Here is a 19,181-nt window from a genome sequence, read left to right on the forward strand (position 1 = left end):
TTCTGCTTTACTGAACTCTTCTACTTGTTAGGAGCTCTGATTTCACTGAGCTAACAAGGTTATCAGATTATATGTCTATTGTCTTGTTATGACTTCCTCGGCTGAGTTCCTGCAGTAAACAATGCTGATGTGATGTTTTGTTCAAGTAGCAGAGTGGGAGGCAGCCGGAGGGAGGGGAGCGGCGCGAGGATGAGGGTCAGGGAACTGTCAAGGCCTCCGCGGTGGTGGCGTGGCAGGGAGCGCTACCTGCGGTCAATATTAATCAGCCTCCTGCTTCATGCACTCCTCTTAGTCACTGTGAGCCTGTGGCAGTGGAGCAGCCGGGGCTGAGTGTCTGCAAAGCATCCTTACAGGGTAACAGAGGTGCAAGCGAGCAGGACTTTGCAGACGTTGTCTGTCCATGCTGACACGTGAGAAAATGTCTTTAAAAGAAGGTAAATAAAACCATTTAAAGGTAATAAATTGATGCATTAGCTTGAGAATACTTTTCCACTCACAGCACCACACGCCAGAGTGCTCAAATTACAAGAGTAACAGTTTAAATAACAGTTTAAAAGGAAGCATCACTGTACACTACCTTTTCTCCTCTGTGTTAACGATGTGCATTCAGATTTCCTTTAAGCCATGTCATAAACTTGCTGTTTCCCTGCTGATTTAATTAATACATGCCACCATTGCTATTAAAATCACTGTGGATGCCAGGGCAGCAGCTGCACATTTGGAGGACTTACATCAGCAGCATGCCAATTGGCTGGTAATTCTGGCCACTTTTTAGACTGTCATAGTAATCTGAGAAACAGAAAATATGTTAACTATACAGTATCGGTATGTAATACAGAAGTAGTAGCCCTACTTAATGGGACTATAGCATAATTTACAGCAAAATCTCACATTATATTTTTCTTGCATTGTATACATGGAAAAGCACAGGATACCATGGAAACCCTTCATCTCATTTCTGACCCAAACAACTTTCAAGCAGCAAATGTTACTGTTCATATTCTTTCCAGTGCCAGTATGATCAGATGAATACTCACAAGATTCCTTTGCAGGTACCAAATAGATAGGATTCCCTGAAAAATGTTAGCAGTCTTATGCAACACTGATAAACTGCTATAAAATGGGATGAATCTTGGAACTTCTCATTACTATGACAAAGCTCACTTTGTTCAGAGCTTGTACATTGACTATTCAGCTGGGGCCACCATCCTGCTTCTGAGCAGGATTGCTCAAAGATAGGGCCAGGACTTAAAGTGATGAAAAAAATCACTTGAACACCTTCAAACCATAAGCAAACTAGTGTACTCCACACCTGCGAATGCCACCTTTTACACTTCTCTACTGTGTGAAAACATAATGAGTCCAAAGACGGAGGGATAGAAGATGATCACAGAACCATAGAATATCCCAAGTTGCAAGGGACCCACAAGGATCATAGAATCATAGAATGGCCTGGGATGAAAAGGACCACAATCATAATCTAGCTTCAACCCCTCCTGCTTGTGCAGGGTTGCCAACCACCAGACCAGGCTGCCCAGAGCCACATCCAGCCTGGTCTTGAGTCCAACCTCTGACTCCACCTGAGACCACTGAAAATCCACATCCTATGTCTGAGAGCTTCCTCCTTGAACTCTGGCACTGATGGCCGTGCCCACAACCCTGTGCATCCCATTCCATGTTCTCCACCCTGTGGTGCAGAGCCTTTCCCTTCCCCCAGCTGCCCTCCCCTGACGCAGCTCCATGCCGTTCCCTCAGGCCCTGTCACTGTCACACAGAGCAGAGCTCAGCACTCCTCCTCCGCTCCCTGTGAGGAGCCTGCAGCCGCCATCAGGCCTCCCCTCAGCTCCTCTGCTCTGTGCTGAGCAAACCAAAGGACTTAATCTGCTCTCCATACATCTTTCCCTCGAGACCCTTCAGCATCTTTGTGGACCTTCTTTGGATGCTGTGTGATGCTTTTATGGCTTTACATTGTGGTGACCAAAACTGATGTGGGTACCCAGTGGTCCTTCCCACCATATCCAGTCAGGCCATATCTTCTGCCTCTGCCCTTCTCTCCCCATGTTCAGTAAAAAGTCAGCCATGCTGAAGTGGTTCACATCTACATCCAGGCATGCCTGTTGCTAGGACAATTGTTCTTCCAGCTAGCAATTTAAAAAGAAGCCTTACTGTAAAATGCTAACAAAGGTGCTGTCATACTGCTTTTTTGGATAGCAAGGTTCTCCAACTGTGTGCATATTGTGCACAAGAATAGCTTAACAGTAGCAAAAAATCCTGACGCTCCTGACAAAACCTTGCTGGGTGACACTCATCTGAGGCCATTGCAGACAAGTGTTTAACTGTCATGGTGTTTAATGCTGCTTGCTTCCTAACACTTCAAAATCTGTATCACTTTGAGGTCAAACAAACAAAAAAACCAACACACTTAGTATTTATTACAATCAGGCATTTTTTACTAGTATTCGTAGTGAGTCAAACATGACTCTTTCAAAGGGGACTGTCAGAGGATCCAGAAATTTTGTCTATGCATTTTTCCTTTAAATGCACCTCTGGCGATTCTTTTTGTGCAAGTCAAGTTTCAGTGAACGCAGTTAAAACATCTCACACAGGGACTTCACCACAATGTGTTATCCCTACAGGAGCTGGCAACTGAGTGCAGTCACTGTTATTCAGGAAATCTTTATCTATATAAAGGGCACCGAATACAGCAGCATCTTTGAGTTCCCAGTCCCTTTGAAGATTTTATTCACAAAACAGAGTAATATTGTGGTGTGCCCTACCATTGCAGAGATCTGGGTGAGTCATTCATGGCTATGAGTATAGAGCTATGATCCCCAGGCTGAAATCACTGTTGAAGAACCATATTCTTAACCTTTTAAGTCAAACACTGTGCCATCCCCTACAAACACACATGAGATGCCTCCCTCTCTCCCTCTCCCCACCGCCCATCCTGCCCCCGTCACCCCCCAAATAAAAAGGAATATACAAGTACAGGAAGAGAGAAAATACCTCTGTTCTTTCTCTGTTCTATTTGAGACAAAGGCAAACCATATATCAGGGTGCATGAACAGTGTTCTTGTTTTTAAGGCACAACAACTAATCATTCCTCTTTATTTTGCATAGTATGAATGCGGCTGTACTGGCTCAGGACTGTGCTGAAAACAGAGTGTGCACTCTGGAGTAAGAGGATGATCAAAGTGGCTCTTAGATCGCTGATGATTGGTGAGTGGGTGCATTATTCTCCATTCTGAAAAAGACAAGAAATCGCAAACTTAAATTGTAGCAAAAAAGGTACAAAGACAGCGTGGGTGACTGTGAAGCATGAAGGAAAGTTATCCTGAGTATTAGAAAGAATTCTGTCATTGGTGGCTTTTGAGAATAAGTTAGAAAAGCCTCTGGTAGGAGTGACACTCAGCTTTGGTTTGCTCAGGAAGAAAACGAAAACTAGTCTGTCCAAATTCCCAGGTAAAAGGGAGTGAACTGTTTTGTTCGGTAATTTCCAAAGGCTCAGCTGGGTCTGAAAGGGGACTTTTTTTGTTGAAGTGCCTTTTCTGTTTCCTACTTTGCACCATGCAATCTGGGGTTTTATCAGCTCGCCGTGAAGTGGCATCTGTGTTTTTAATATGGAAACTAGTAGTGGTAGATATTTACAGAGTTAAGATGAAAGTGAGGATTTTTGGAGATCTGAACTTTGGACGCTGATACTTAGCAGCTTTTGGTCTCTCTGCATCCCTTAGTATAAAGCTTCTCTTTGAATGATGGTGAGCAGGAAGGAAGATCCATGGAACAACATGCTCATCAGCATTTCCAGCTACCAGAATTTCCAGCTACATGAAGGAAAGGTTATGGGGGTCAGATGGATTTACTAGGGCAGATTGGGCATGACCCACCTGATTGCCTTCTTTGATGAAATGACTGATGCTGTGGATAAAAAGTGAATGTTTTTCTCCTGGGTCTTGGCAAAGGCCTTTGAAATGGTCATCCTTATACTTAAACGAGTGAGTTATAAACTAGATGTTGAGATGAGTAGAAAATTGGCTGGACTGCTGCGCTGAAAAAAAGAATTATCAGCAGCACAAAGTCCAATCGATAGCGAATTAGTAGTTGGGGTTCAAAAAGGAGACAATGCCATCCAATGGCTTTATTAACTATCTGAAACATGTATTCATGAAATGAATGCATATTCACTGAGGCTGCCAAAGCTCAAGAAGCATCTGGACAATGTTCTGAGACACATGGTCTTAATTTTTGGTCCTGTGTGGAGCCAGGAGTTGGACTCAAAAATCCTCAATTGGGTCTCTTCCAACATGAGATATTCTGTGATTCTGTGATTCTGTGACATCTAACTGGGGGGAAAATCAATGGGAGAGGAAAGGGCAGGTTAATTCAGATGAACTCTGACATGCTGTAGAACTTCATGAAGTCGGTAAAAGCAAAAACAATGTCCTGAAGTTGGTAATCAGTTATCTGGTCAGAAAAGACGGAAGTGGATAATAAAAGCATGGGAAGCAGCAGGAACTAGGGGAATTCTAACTGCCTGCAAGGAAAAGCTTCTTCATTGTAAGAGTGGATCAGGAACCCAAGCAGGTTCTGAAATCTCTGTCATCAGAGAGACTCAGTCTGAAACGACATGGCCCTGAGCTACCTGCTCTAATCAAATCTGCTTTGAGTGGGGGGCTGGGCCAGATGGCCTCCAACAGTCCCTTCCACCCCACAGGATCCTGCAATTCTATGAAAAACACTGGACTAGCATCCTTAAAATTCTACTGAATACAGGCGTTTGGTCCTTTTGTCCGCATGACAAAAGGACAGTAATATCAATGTAACTTTTTCATTTGAAAATAATACTTAAGTGAAAACTAGCCACTCAGCTGGAGATTAGGGTGCCTTTCTGCTATTTTGGCTGCTATCTTGTGGTGTAAGTAAGCAGGGAACCTACCAGCAAATCTTAGAAACTCCCTGATGGTGTACTGATCTTCATGACATTTCACTCTCGTGTCTCCACCCCAGCTGTTTGCCAGAGAGTTATGAAGGAACAAAAAAGAGCTCTTCAGTATCAGATGTTTTCCTTTGATGCTTGATTAGATATTCTTGAGGGTTTTCTAACCTTTTTTGTCTTGGCAGCATGTTGGTGTGCATCCAGTTTTGCAGGAGGCGGTATATACTAAATGTCTACCTGTTGCCCTGCTTTCCTCCTTCACTTCTGTTATAGAACAACAAACAACTTGGTCTTACAATCTCTTTAAGCTTATTGCATACATTTCACAACACAATTTGTCTGGTTTGTTATAGCTACACTTAACCAATCTTCAGGTTTCAGCAACTATAAAACATTTCTGTGAAACAAGTTTTAATTGGAATCACAGACTCTTTCATGTCTGATTTATCAGCAGTGTTGTAAAGTATGGATATCCAGGAATGCATAACTTTAGAATTCAACCTCTACAATATCACTAGCTTATTGAAATTATGCACATCTACCCAGTAGGCATTTTGAGCGTACTGCTAGAATTCCAATGGATAATTCCACAGTGTGCAAAATTATTAAAATGAGATGTTTAATTTGAAGTTCATGCTTATCAGCCATTACTCTGCACCTAGCACATGGCTCTGAATGCAAAATGTTTTTTACAATAGTGTTTTCTCCCTGAAAAGTTTTTGAAGGATGACTAATGTACTGATTTATTTGCAGCTGAACATAGAGAACACGCTTTGTCTTTATCAGTGAAGATCACTGCTCCAAATAACAGTGTGGACCCCAATAAGATCTCAACTGAGATAACCAAATCTCTGGGTTTATAAACTGATTAAGGATGAATGAGGAGGCTGAGATGAGATCTGACCTCCCATCACATCTTAATTCAAAACCCAAACCAAAGAAAAAATCACCACTGTCTATGACACTGGAGGGCAGTGCATTTAAAAAATTCTCCAGTATAGATTCCTAGAAAAAAAAAGCTATTTGTATTATTTAATTATTATTATTACATATTTGTTATCATTATTATTATTATTATTTAAAAACAAAGCTATTATCCTTATTTTTCTAAATATTGGACAATTGTAACAGCAGTGATAGAGATTTAACAACCTCAGTGATGTTGTATTTCTTTTCCTGGCCCACATATTTTATTGTTCTAAGAAATAATTTCTGATTGGTATCAAAGCAGCCAAAGGGGTCAGGATGTGATGCCTGGGCCAAGAATTGAAGAAGCAGTAATTCTGTAATTCTGTTAGAAAAGACATTTCTGGACATCTCTTTCCAGAGGGAGAGAAAAAAAAAAGTCTCACATGTACTATTTTATAAGACTTTCAGCATACTTCTTTTTAGATTTCACACCTTCATACATGCATACACAAATTTAATTAAGTGTCCAGTGAAATCACAAATATAAAGTTTAAACACGTTTATTCCTGTCTTTAGGTCAGTGCTGCTGTTTAGATTACATACCAAAGAATACCATAACTAAATACATGGGTAGTTCTGCAAAGTTCTGGGCATAGAAGTCTTTATTGGCAGAATCCCTTCTCATATCTGTCTTGCTTACTTAATCTGTAAGCTTCTCAAGAAAGGGAGTTTCTCAGAATACATATTTGGAAAGTGCTTAGCATCTTGGTGTTGGTCTCCTGGGCGTATAAATAATGATAAAATATCCAACAATACATTTTTTCTGATTCTATAATGTGGGGGAAATAAGGCAAATCATTCATAGAGATAGGATTAACGTTCTGTTAGGATTGTAAATTCATAGCTCTGTTGCATGTGGTTGACTCTTTATCTTGAATAAAGTGTTTTCTCTACTGAAAATAAATAGATTTCTGTGAAATAAACGAAAGAGAAATCTTAAATTAGACCTCAGTAAAAAAAAGATTATTGCGTCTTTCTATCTTGTTATGATCTGTGTCTTTCAGAAAGCCAAAATATTTCTAGGCAGTCCCAATAGTTTTGCTTAGTGATATTACCAAAAAATAAAATATAAAGGCAAGAAAACGAGGAAGAATTTAATTGAAATGATCTCTAAGACATCAAAGAGCCTTGATGAATATGTTGTTTAAGCATAAGATGTTTTAAACCTTTCAAGTCCTTACAACTAAGAGAGGTACACTTTCTGTGAGGATTATTAATTAGAAGCATGATGTGTAAATTTGACCCAATCACCATCTTGTGTTTTTCATTAGTTTTTGTTTTTTTTTTTAAACAAATTACTTGGTCTTAGGCTGCAAACTCTTTTGGATGATAATTGTTTTGGAGTCTTCAGTGTTTACACAGCCTAGCAATAAGCAATGCAAATAATCATAATTTAGCCTAATCTGTGTGGTTATAAAGAAAGGTAATAGTTGGGTCATCCTGTCCCAGAAATATTTTTCTTACCACTGCTGATTTGAAGCATTTTTGGCATTTTGCTATTACTTTTTTTTCTGTTTTTTGTTGGGAGTCATTTGCCTGGGAAGATTTCTTGAGAGGTTTTGGCAGCAGGATTGGGTTCTGGGAGGTGGGAATGACTTCTTTTCCTATCAGGGAGATAAAGGAATGGAACAGTATATGATTTCACATCACCTCAGTTTTGTGGGACCAGGACTTGCAAGTGTGGTATTCAGGCAAGTTAGGAAATTGTAATGTGCTCTTTTACACTCTTGGGTGCCTGAGAAATGAAATAGCTTATCTAACTTTGTGTAGAGTATTAGGAAATTGAGATGAATTAAACTACAGTACCCGTGCATGTCTTCTGACTTTAGCTTTTTTTTTTTTCAATGGAATTTGACATGCTGGGCCATGATATAGTCTGAAACATTTAATGTAATTCAATGCAAAGACTATTTTAGTTCTGAATCTAAAGGTCTTCTGCAGCATTCTGGGATAGAGGTGTCTGAAGTGCTTCCCTGACTTCAGTGTGTAACCAGAGATGGTGACAACAGCAACAACAGCAGCAGCAGCAACAACAACAAGAGAATACCTGAAAACCCAAGGAGGAGACAGACACATCTTAACGCTTGCCTGTTTGTCAAGTTAAATCTTCTCCCTTGCAGCACAAAAAGTCAAAGTTCAGAGGATCTGTGTACACTTTAAAAGGTGATGAAAACGCCTATGATGTCACTGGATGAGTGGGATGCATTTTTTTGAGATAACATGCTGCGGGTCATGGTGCACTGTTATACCCTCATAGACGTATGTTCTTTTCTTTGCGATACGCACTGTAATGTGCTATCTTTTTCTTTGTCACTTTGATTACCATGTAGGCCAGTAGAGGCAGGTGGGAGGCTAAGTGTATAGTTAGATAATAACAAAATGTTCTTTCTAATTTTTTTACTGTGTCCAGCCTTTCTCTGGTGATGGAAAAATGGTGATGAATTACGTTTTATCTTTTTCTTTTCTGCTTGGCACTTTACACGCTTTTTCTAAAGTGATATAGCAGAGATGGACCTAAAGCTTTTTTCTTCTTCCACAACTCAACACTCATGAATGATGGGTACATTTAAAATCGAAATTGTTTCTTATTATAATAAATAATCCCTATTTTTTCCAAAAACTCAAATGTAAACAGGCATTCAGCTGGAAATGCATGCAGCACTAGTATTGGGAAGGATGGAGCTTGTGGGTGAGAAAAGCTGCCTCATGCTATCTGAAGACCTGTATCTCATACTGAAATCAGCCAGACTGCATCTTGAAAGCCAGATTCGTATTTGGTGGCTTGTATTTGTCTTATGTTTCAGTGAGTAAAAGCTTTAACGGAGAGACTTGGCTATTTAGATCGTGAGTTTCTTTAGTGTCTTGATTATTATAATATGAATCCTACACATGATTTTGTTATATGTGTCTTGGAAGATACAGAATCCCGTATCTTCCGATCCAATTCTGAAAGCTGAACCGAAGTACACATAGACTACTGGTGTTCATGTCAATAGTTGTATATGTTTGCCTGTCCACCCTCACCTTTTGGCAGATTAACAGCAGCTTCATAGTGCCTCAGTACTGGAAGTAAAATAGCATTCACGTTAGATTGCCTTTTTTTTTTCTTTTTTTTTCCCGCTTTTTATGCCTTTTGTATTTTATGACCTTACAGTCCTTTCAGAATAGCACTTACTTTGGTTTAAAGTGTGAGTAAGAAGTAAAAGGTTAATGGATTATCAGCCCATTCTCCTGCTTATGCTAAGCATTTCAGCTTTAATTATTTCCTACTTCTTACAAGATTAACTATAAACGAATGGAAATACCAAAGCTCAATATGTAACTGTGTTAAACAGCTAACTTTCTTGTTTGTTCTGCTTCACAATTTTTATTCATCCTAAGAGACAGTGGAAAATCATACAGGTACAAATGTTTAGGCACTATGTGAGCCTGTAATATGGAGATTCATTGAATGGCTTGCCCTGAAACACACCTCTTGTATGACCTTAGGCTCTTGCAGCATGAAGAGGATAGCACTCTGCACCTCACAGAACGTTCTGAGAACAAATGCATTAAATATTTTGAGATGCTTCAAATGAATGTGGATTGGATGGGTAATGAAGGTAAACAGGCAGGTGATTTTGTATCATGTTTTCTAAAGAGGAAAATAACTCCTTAAAAGCACTGATTACCTAATATGTTAGTAAACCTCTGGTTCACATTTTCAAGTTCATGTAATGAAACTGGGAGCACAAATTCTACCACAACAAGGCAACAAGGTTTAAACTTTCCAACTGTGGAAGGAAAAACGTATCTTTCTTTCCTTGTTTTTCTCCCAGCAAAATGTGAAAGATGTCTTTATTGCAGTGTAAAAATAATTATTAGTTTTTAGAAGGAGTTTAATGCAATTTCAGTTTTTCTCAGGGAAGGTTTTCTATGACACCACAGGTAGTTAAAATGAATTTGGATTTGTGTTCCGGATCAAGGAACTGATGCAAATGAGAAGGTAAACCCTGGGCTGGATGAATATGGAGATTGGAATATAAAAGACATTTTATTCATTCCTGCAAGCACTAAGTAGCAAAGTTGGGAGTGCCACAGGAGACCAATGAACAATATGTTACATAAAAATGAGTGTTCAGTGCAAAAGCTTAAAGCAAGTGACACAGTAATGCTTAAGAAACACGATTTGTTTAAAAGACAATTTCATTTGAAGGAGTTCTGTTAGTACTGTTAGTACTTGTAATTGATTAAGTATGTCCTTAGCATATTTGTCAGCAGGAAAAAACAGTAAGCTTGTTTTCACGGTATCTAGGTGAACAAGGTCAAACCAAAGCATGAAATGAGATAATACCAATCCCAGTGCAAATATGGGAACACTTCAGAGTGTAGCTAAAGAATGATAATGACTTCCAAAACTCACACTCCTATGAGAGGTTTCAAGGATATTTCTCTGCTACACGTAAGGGTACATGTTATCCACAGTAAAACCAAGAAACTGTCAATAATAAAAACAAGAACTTGTTCTAAGAATAGTCAACATCTATTATTTGAGCAATCAAGTCTATTTTTTCTTCCTTGGAAAGAAGAAGTGCTGTTTATCAGAGAATCACAGAATGGCCCGGGTTAGAAGGGACCTCAAGAATCATGAATCTCCAACCCCCCTGCCACAGGCAGGGTCACCAACGTCCACATTTAGTACCAGACCAGGCTGCCCAGGGTTCCATCCAATCTGGCCTTGAACACCTCCAGGGACAGGCTGTTCAAGCTTCCACAACCTCTCTGGACAGCATGTTCCAGCACCTCACCACTCTCTATGTAAAGAACTTCCCCCTGACAGGGTTTATTTCAAACCCTTCACATTTTTTACTAAACAGTGCTGCTGTTACTTTTGCAGGGTGGCTGTTAACAAACACAATAAAGTATACTGCTGTTTCTGAGCATTTCCTATTGAGTGTGTACTGCTACTTGTTACAGTAGGAGCGGAATGAGGGGGGCTGCAGTCAGTGCATTTGCAGCCTATTGGCGTTGACAACTCCCTAAGATCATAAAATTCTCCACATTAAGGTCCAGTGCTTTATTCTACAACATCAGTAATATTAGTCATATAGTATATCATAGTGAGAGGACTGATTTTTGGATCATGGCAGTTTATTTTCTAAACTATTAAAATCCTAGCGAAGTGATTGCTACCAACCAAAATTACCATCTCAGCTGCTTTTCTTTGTATCCTGAAGCCTTTTAAAGATCTTCTGAAGGCTTTTGCCTCAGGCCTTTTTCTATTTTCTATTCACTACGTTGTTTTTATAAAATGCCCTCTTGTCCTTCAAAACAGGAAGGCTTGGTTGGCCCTCTGTGTTCTCTTCATTATGTTGTGTATCTTGCTCATATCTTTCTTGTGCTTTCTTTTACCAAACTGGGTAATTAATGTTTTTATTCTTGTCTGAAATAGGAAAGCATGCTTTCTACCTCTCAGTACAGCATCACACAATTGTTTGTTGGGTTTTTTTTAGCTCGGTTTCCTAAGACTTGCATTTACACCCTCTTTTTGTATAGACGACTACCTACCTTTATGTGGCAATTTACAAAGTCCTTTATTTCACAATAACAAACTTTATCTAAATTTTTCAGGGGGGGAGAGATCTCAGAGACAATTAGTTCCTTTTAAATGTCATATAAATAAGTGGCTGAGAAAAGGTAGCAACGTGACCTCACTTCAGCAGATGTCAGAGAATTGCCACCTGGCAAGACTCAAGGGTGTCTGTGGGGAAAGCTTCATTCAGAGGAGTTTGGATGTCTGAAGCAACAGCAGCACATGGAAGTGATTCTTGAATGAGGGGCCTAATAGAGAAAGAGTGAGGATCTGCCATTGATGGCTGCTGCGCCCACCACAGAATTTGCTCTGTGTGTCAGAACCAGGAACCTGCTGGCAGCCATATAAAACCTCTGCTTCATACGAAGAGAAAAACGGAATGATAATTAAAGAGACCTACGAAGAAATTAGTGCCACCTCACAAGCAGAGATTTATTTTAGATCAAGCCAGATGCTTTTTATTAATACTATTTTTATACTAAATTTTGACATTATATTCTGTTAATTATGTAGTAAGAATACTAATTATAGTCTGTGTGTAAAGGAGAATAAAAAGTATCCAAACACAGAAATCAGTATTGTACAGCAACAACAGAAACAGAAAAACTAACAGAGGTCACAGAGGACAGTAATGATCTGTGCGTTTCCTAGATATAACCCTAAGGAATATTTTGCACTTTATTGTTCTTTTCACTTTTTGTCTATTTTACCTGCTCTGAATTTCAGTTTAGGGAATATCCCTGATTAATCCCGGTACTGCTGCATGCTTATTTTTGTTAATTTGACATCAGTAGAAATATGTGGTGGGATCAGATCCTGTGAAACAAAATAATCCCTACTCATGTATGAAATCTCAATGAATTTTTCTAGCAGCTGAGTACCCAAGAACGTTCTACATTCCATAAAAATATTTTGTTTTCCTATACTTGTTTCCATGCAAATCCCATTCTAACTGTACTTGGTTTTTGACAAATAATTGGATGAGAGATGCTAATACCCCACAATACCAGCTCATTAATAGCTAAGAAGATGCTAGTTTCATGTAATTGAAAAAAAAAAATTTCCACATGAAACAACCTACTTTCACCTTTACCATCACCAATACTCACGAGGTAACATTATTAGTTACTAAGGTAACATGGATGAGGATGCATATTTGCATATCTTTCAAGGCCAAAAGGTTTTGCCAAGTTAGCAGACAATGTTACATTAACCTGAACTTCTGCTGGGCACAACAGAAAACAATCTGAATTACGTTTGGAATGTGTGCTACTAATTACACATAACAATACAGTTTTTATTCCAGTGGCATTTGCTGTTATAAGCACTTGTAGCAGAGGGTGCATTTAAAACTCTTTCATCTATTTTTATATATCTATCAATATATATAAATATATCAATATTTTTCTCTAACATTAAATTAAATAACACATAATTTTGGTGTGCAATCACTTCCTGTTGTGCAACATTTTTGATAGGTCAATCAGTGCATACAGTGATGATCATTCTCAAATGCAAAGGAGTGTTCCAGCAGAATTACCTGGTGAATCTTAATCAGATTAGGTCATTTAATCCAGATAACTCTCAAATTCAGTTGGATACAGGTAGCTATACAATCTGCTCAATTTGCCTTCAACTTCCCATAGTCTTTCTTGTTGGTTTGTAAGGTCTTCAGTGCAATTCTTACTTTGCATATGTCAGCGTACTGTTTAAGGTCTCAGCAGTAAGTTAAAAGGATCATGAAAATAGCTAATGGTGGCCACAGTCTCCAGTTACCTGGGATGTGTGAGCAGCTGTCAGCCTTCCATGGCCCAGCTTGTATGCTCCCAGATGTGTTGTGAAGAGTCACTGAAGTAAAATGGTAAACTGAAATTTGATATTACCTCACCCATTACACAGACTTCCATTCTTATTGCTTTTTTGATTGTAATTACACAGAAGTTTTAACTTTTAATGCATGCATTATTATTGCAATATAGAATTCATTGAAATTCAGCTGCGGTTAAACCAAAAATGTTACTGGTTTCTTTTCTATCTGCCTATATTCTATCTCATACATTTCCAAAAAGAGATTAGAATGCTCAGTTTAGGAAGCTCAGACAGAAATTTACAGCATGTGCTGTATAAGAGATTACATTAGGAGCCTACAGCGGTTTATTTTAGCTTCTGTGGACACATGAAGCTATTACTTGTAATAGTTGGTAAGACAGCCCTATGCTTTCTCTCATTATCTGTTTTTCAATAAATGTCAATGGTTTCAAGATGGATATTTCCCCCTTGAAGAATTAACCATTCAGTACAGTACATTTCAAGTTCAGTATAAAAGTCACTAGCACTTCTAATGAACAGAAAAAACTTACGTTTTTGCTGATATAAAAATAGTTTTGTTTACTTGAGAAGATTTTAATGTTTTAGTCTTGGAATGGTGACTTTAAAGAGGCCTGGAGGGCGGCTTTGCTGTCATACCGTTGCCTACCATGCACAGCACACCCTGGATTTGCTAAATTGAACAACAGAATCATATGTACACATGTTTCAAAGGCATGTTAGCCAAGTTGACTCCATTAGGGTCTGGAATTTTATTTTTATTATTTTTTTTGTTGTTGTTCTCTTGAACATGGGACACACTGCTGCTCAGAGATTTGAGCACAGGCCTTCCTGATAGTGCTTGTCTCTGGCTTCAAGCATCACTCTGCTATGGATAACAAAACTAAGAGGAAGATATCTATTTCCACTGTGCACTCATTCTTTTCCCTGACATGACAATAAAGAAGAAAGGAAAAGAGGGAAGAGCAAGGAAGGGCAGGGAAAGGCAGGAAAGGCAAAGGCAAAGGCAAAGGCAAAGGCAAAGGCAAAGGCAAAGGCAAAGGCAAAGGAAAAGGAAAAGGAAAAGGAAAAGGAAATAGTGTCTAATTCTTCAGTGTTTGACTTGTGCAAAGAGCAGAAGATGACATTTAAAGTAAGGAATGCTGGAAAGGCTGAAAGTTATGAAAAGGTGAGCCAGCAGCGTTCTTTCTTTTTCATTTGTCTTTTAGTAGGAAGCACTAGCAAAGTACTTCTTCATTGGTGAGATTGCTCATCAATTGCTATTGAAAGTCTGATCAGGTCCTTCAGCCTGCAAGAAGAATTGCAGTGACAATGACTGCTTTTGGGACACAAAGTAAAATTAACTTCCAGGCTATCCCCGTCAAGGGCCATTAAGTCCTGAACTATGAGGGACACTGTGAACAAGTCATATTTTAACCTCCCATGAGCACAAAAGCAGGCAGGTTCTTCTCCTCCCCCAACAAATCTGACCTTCACTGAAATTTATGTGGAAATGAAAAAATAAAAGGCTGCTGTGGCTCTGCCAAACTCTGATGATGTGACTCATTTTAATTACTGGTATTTGGAAATTAAATAGCCTGAGTTTCATTCGGTAGTTTGTTTCAGGAAGAATGATTTAAGCAAGCTCCAGAGTTGCAGCTCCTTTTACAGCAGGTGTGGAGTAAGGCACTCATTTTTCTTTTAACAGTGTCCTTGTAAGCATAATAACAATTAAGGAGCTAGGTCTTCACATCAGGATCTCCCGTTCACTGTGACATTACCTCCACAGGCCACTTCATCACTTCTAATTTTCTCTACAAGTTTCTCAAATACAAGTTTCAGTGAATTGACATTGACCAGCATCAGAGGTACACGATTTCTTCAAAAGCAAAACACATAAGAGACACAGACAACTGGAACACATACCCTGCTCATGTGAGCTTCTTAATTAACTGAACATCTTTCCCTTTGAATGCCTTTCCCACATCAGCTTCCTTAGAACAGAATATCCACTACACCAAAATAGTAATTCTTCATCTGATGTATAGAAGAGCTGAGAAACAAGAGCTGTCTTCTGAGAGCAGTGGTGGGTTTCCTTGTTGAAGGAGCAAAAGAATGTATAGAGGCAATACCAACACTGCCAAGTGATAATTTTTTTTGAGAATCATAGAATCACAGAATAGATCAGGCTGGAATAGCCCTTTAAGATCAAGTCCAACCTAACCACAGTACCCTAACTAACAACCCTCTGCTAAATCATGTCCCTGAGCACCACATCCAAACAGTTTTTAAACACAGCCAGGGATGGTGACTCACCACCTCCCTGGGGAGCCTATTCCAGCACTTAACAACCTCTTCTATAAAGAAGTTTTTCCTGACATCCAACCTAAACTTACCCTGGCACAACTTCAGGCCATTTTCCCTTATCCTGTCACCAGTGAGAAGAGACCAATCCCGTTCTCACTGCAATCACCTTTCAGGTATTGGAACAGAGCAATAAAGTCTCCCCTCAGCCTCCTTTTCCCCAGCCTAAACAGCCCCAGTTCCTTCAGTCTCTCCTCGTAGACCATATTCTCCAAGCCCTTCACAAGCCTTGATGCCCTTCTTTGGACCTGCTCCAGCACCTCAGTGTCCTTTCTGTACTCAGGTGTTCTGTATTGAGAAATCCAAATTAATTTTGTCAAAAATAAACTAAATGATGCATAGCTTTTAGATTTCAGGTAGGACTTATGGTTTGTAAGGTTACTCAATATCCTGAAGTTACAATAGGCAATTGCAATATGTTTAGACTATAATTTATACTGATATTTTCAAGTTTGATGGTAATGATTTCTACTATTTTATTACCGAGGAGACTGTGCCAGTTCAGACTGCTGAACATATCTTACTGTCAGCTTTTGAAACTATATTTTCTGCATTGGGATAACCAAGGTATTTCTAACCATTTGTTTTGTAAACTGTGCTTTGCAAGTGATAGGGGAAATGAAGTCGGGACTTTTTATACAGAGTCTTGTTGCATATCAGACTGAAGGACAAGACTGAAGGACTGAAGTACATTTTTAGACTGTTCTCCCCCCTCCTTCTCCCCCTCCCACCCCACAGAAAAAAAACAAAAAAACAAAAAGAAAAAAAAACCAACCTTCTTAAAAGTAAATAAATAGCAAATTGGATTTATAAATACAACCCATGAAGAAATACTAAGAAATACTGGGAATCTGAGAATCTCTAAATATGAGAGATAAGGGAATTTATATGTCTGATGTGTATCTTCATGTTGGGAGTCTGTTATCTTGAACATATATCATGACAACAAGCAATAAATGGATATGGCTCATTTCAGTTGAGCACTTTAGGTGTAAAGATTGCAAAACCAGCTCATTTCCTATATGCACTCCTGAAAACACTAACTGAAAAAATGTCATTAAAAAGCTAAGAAAAAAGGGAAAGACTCAAAAATGAGCTTTGTAAAGATAGATGGTGATGTCCTTTCAGAAGGACATCATTATAGCATGGGGGGGTGGGGGGGTGGGGGGGTGTTCTTATGAAATCCAGTGAGAATTATTTATTAAAAGAAAAATTTTATGGAAAATCACATGCTTTTAAGACAGTACATAGTCATCTCATTATAAAGAAGGAAGTTTCATCTCAGTTTCATATAGCTTACAACTCCTTTTCTTTAACATTTTTCAATACTTGTGAAGCATTTAAAATTACATTCTGAAGGACAGCCCATGTGAGGGTATCACCAGCTCAGGTATAATCAGTGGAACAGCATACCTTGCATATGGCCCAACAAGCTGCAGAATGTTGAAGGATACTGCTTTGAGGTATTTGTTGTCCCTACACTTAAAACAGCATTTCATATCCGAGTGCCTAACCCAGATATATGCTCCCTTCCCACGTGTTTCTTCACAGTTAGGTTGAAGACCTGGAGATGTGTTTCTGAGCAACAGCAGCTTAAGCAAGGACTAAAAATGGAGCCTAGATGATTTATTTTCTTTTGGATAAGGAGAATGTATTTTTTATCACCACTGTTTCATTCCTCACAATACGGTTGTTTGATGGCTGACACTATGCGACTACATTTAAAATGCTAATGCTATATTTCCAACAGTTTTGCTACAGAAAACTTCAAAAGTAAAGCACACTGTGTCAAATACAAATCTTGGAGATACCCCTTAATTCAGTACCAAATTCGGATTTACTCTTTGTCTATACAATATGCACAGATTAAGGTAAGGTGCTAACAGCTGTATTCTGGAATGAACAAAATACCTTGTACATTTTAGCAGGAGAATTAAATGGCCAGCAAATATGTAAAATGTCATAACTGAAGTATTACTGCCCACTACTATCAGAAAACTGTTGGAGGAGATTACAGTTGGAAAAGGTGGTGAAAGGATAGACACTTCAGCAGTGTTTGCAACAGCTTTAGTCTGAATGTAAATGTATTTTCTGTGAAGTATGAACCAGTAAATGGAGCAGCAAATATGTCTTGAAAAGAGAAGTTCTCTCCTCTAGAGAACAGTTATTTACAATCCTGTAACTACATTCATATTTCTACTGCATTTTTGGGGCACCAATATTACACTTCTGTAGAATAAGATTTTTGCGGGGAGGGTTAAGAAATAAGCATAAACAAATACATCATGGGAATGAGGTAAGGATTTTGTGTGGTAGATCTTATTTTAGGTTGATGGCTCTTGACACCCACTGAGTACCTGGTCTGCTCCCCATCACCACAAGTACTTGGGAAAAAAGGGAGGAGGGAATTAGTTCGTAATCTTTTGGAATGAAGATTGATTAAGTAGAAGCTTAATTTCCTGTATAAAAAGGGTAGCTTAATCATTGTTCTGATGACTCTACCTTGACAGCTGCATGCTCCATTGATTCATATTTTACTTATGTTCTTTGGCAGAGTGAGTTTGATATTAAATTTTGAGCTGAGTCTATAGTTTGGAAAGAGTACTAAGTCTAATGATTTTGTTCATATAAACATTCATTAGTGTCATCAGTCTTGTGATGTACACACCTGTCCTCTAACATTGTAACTCATCTCTCAAATTGGATGACCACAGAATCTACAAAAAGCCACCATAAAATAAGCATGAGGGGAGATGATTTCCCCTTTGGTGACTTGCAAATTAAGGCATCACATTAAAAATCACGCCGCTGTGCATGCTAACATTAGGAATGTCAAAAGACTGATACATTTAGCTTCTTCCACAGTTTCTCATGACTTTAAAAAATACATATTTCAGTCCCTGTAATGCAAATTCTATCAGGAAGAAAAAGTAGGGAATGCGTCTGGCCTGTTTATTGACACCATGCTAAGGTGAGATATTGCCTGTCGATGTTAGGCGCATACTTATATGGCCATCTTGATGACATGCACATGAAAAGAATGATTTTTCACATGCAGTAATCACCTTGAATTATTCAAAGTGCAGCTTCTTCCCTCCATATCTATCATATATTATTGCTGGGCCAGATAAGTGAGCGTAAGATGGTGGGGACATATTTCAGTGCAAAGTGGGCTTTTAAAGATGAATTATTAAATCCCTAAAAATAAAACAGGGGTTTATCATGGGACCTTCAACTACAGAAGCTCTAGTAAGCATAATTAATACTCAGCTCAAGAATTGGCAATCTACTGCCACCCCCCACTGGAGAAGCAACATTAAGTGAATTAAAATGCCTCATGTAATGAATAGGAAGAGATCTATTATTACTATAAACTCTTTCTGGTTCCATTATCTTCACCTCCAATTCTGTATCAACCACTACAGTGATACGTAAGCAAGGAACACTATAGTCACACATGTGATTGCCTCAAGAATTCTCAAATAATTACATTCTGTGCCAAAGGTACAATTTATAGTGAGATACCTGCAGTTA

Source organism: Lagopus muta, chromosome 1, assembly GCF_023343835.1.
Source record: "Lagopus muta isolate bLagMut1 chromosome 1, bLagMut1 primary, whole genome shotgun sequence".
Classification (NCBI taxonomy): domain Eukaryota; kingdom Metazoa; phylum Chordata; class Aves; order Galliformes; family Phasianidae; genus Lagopus; species Lagopus muta.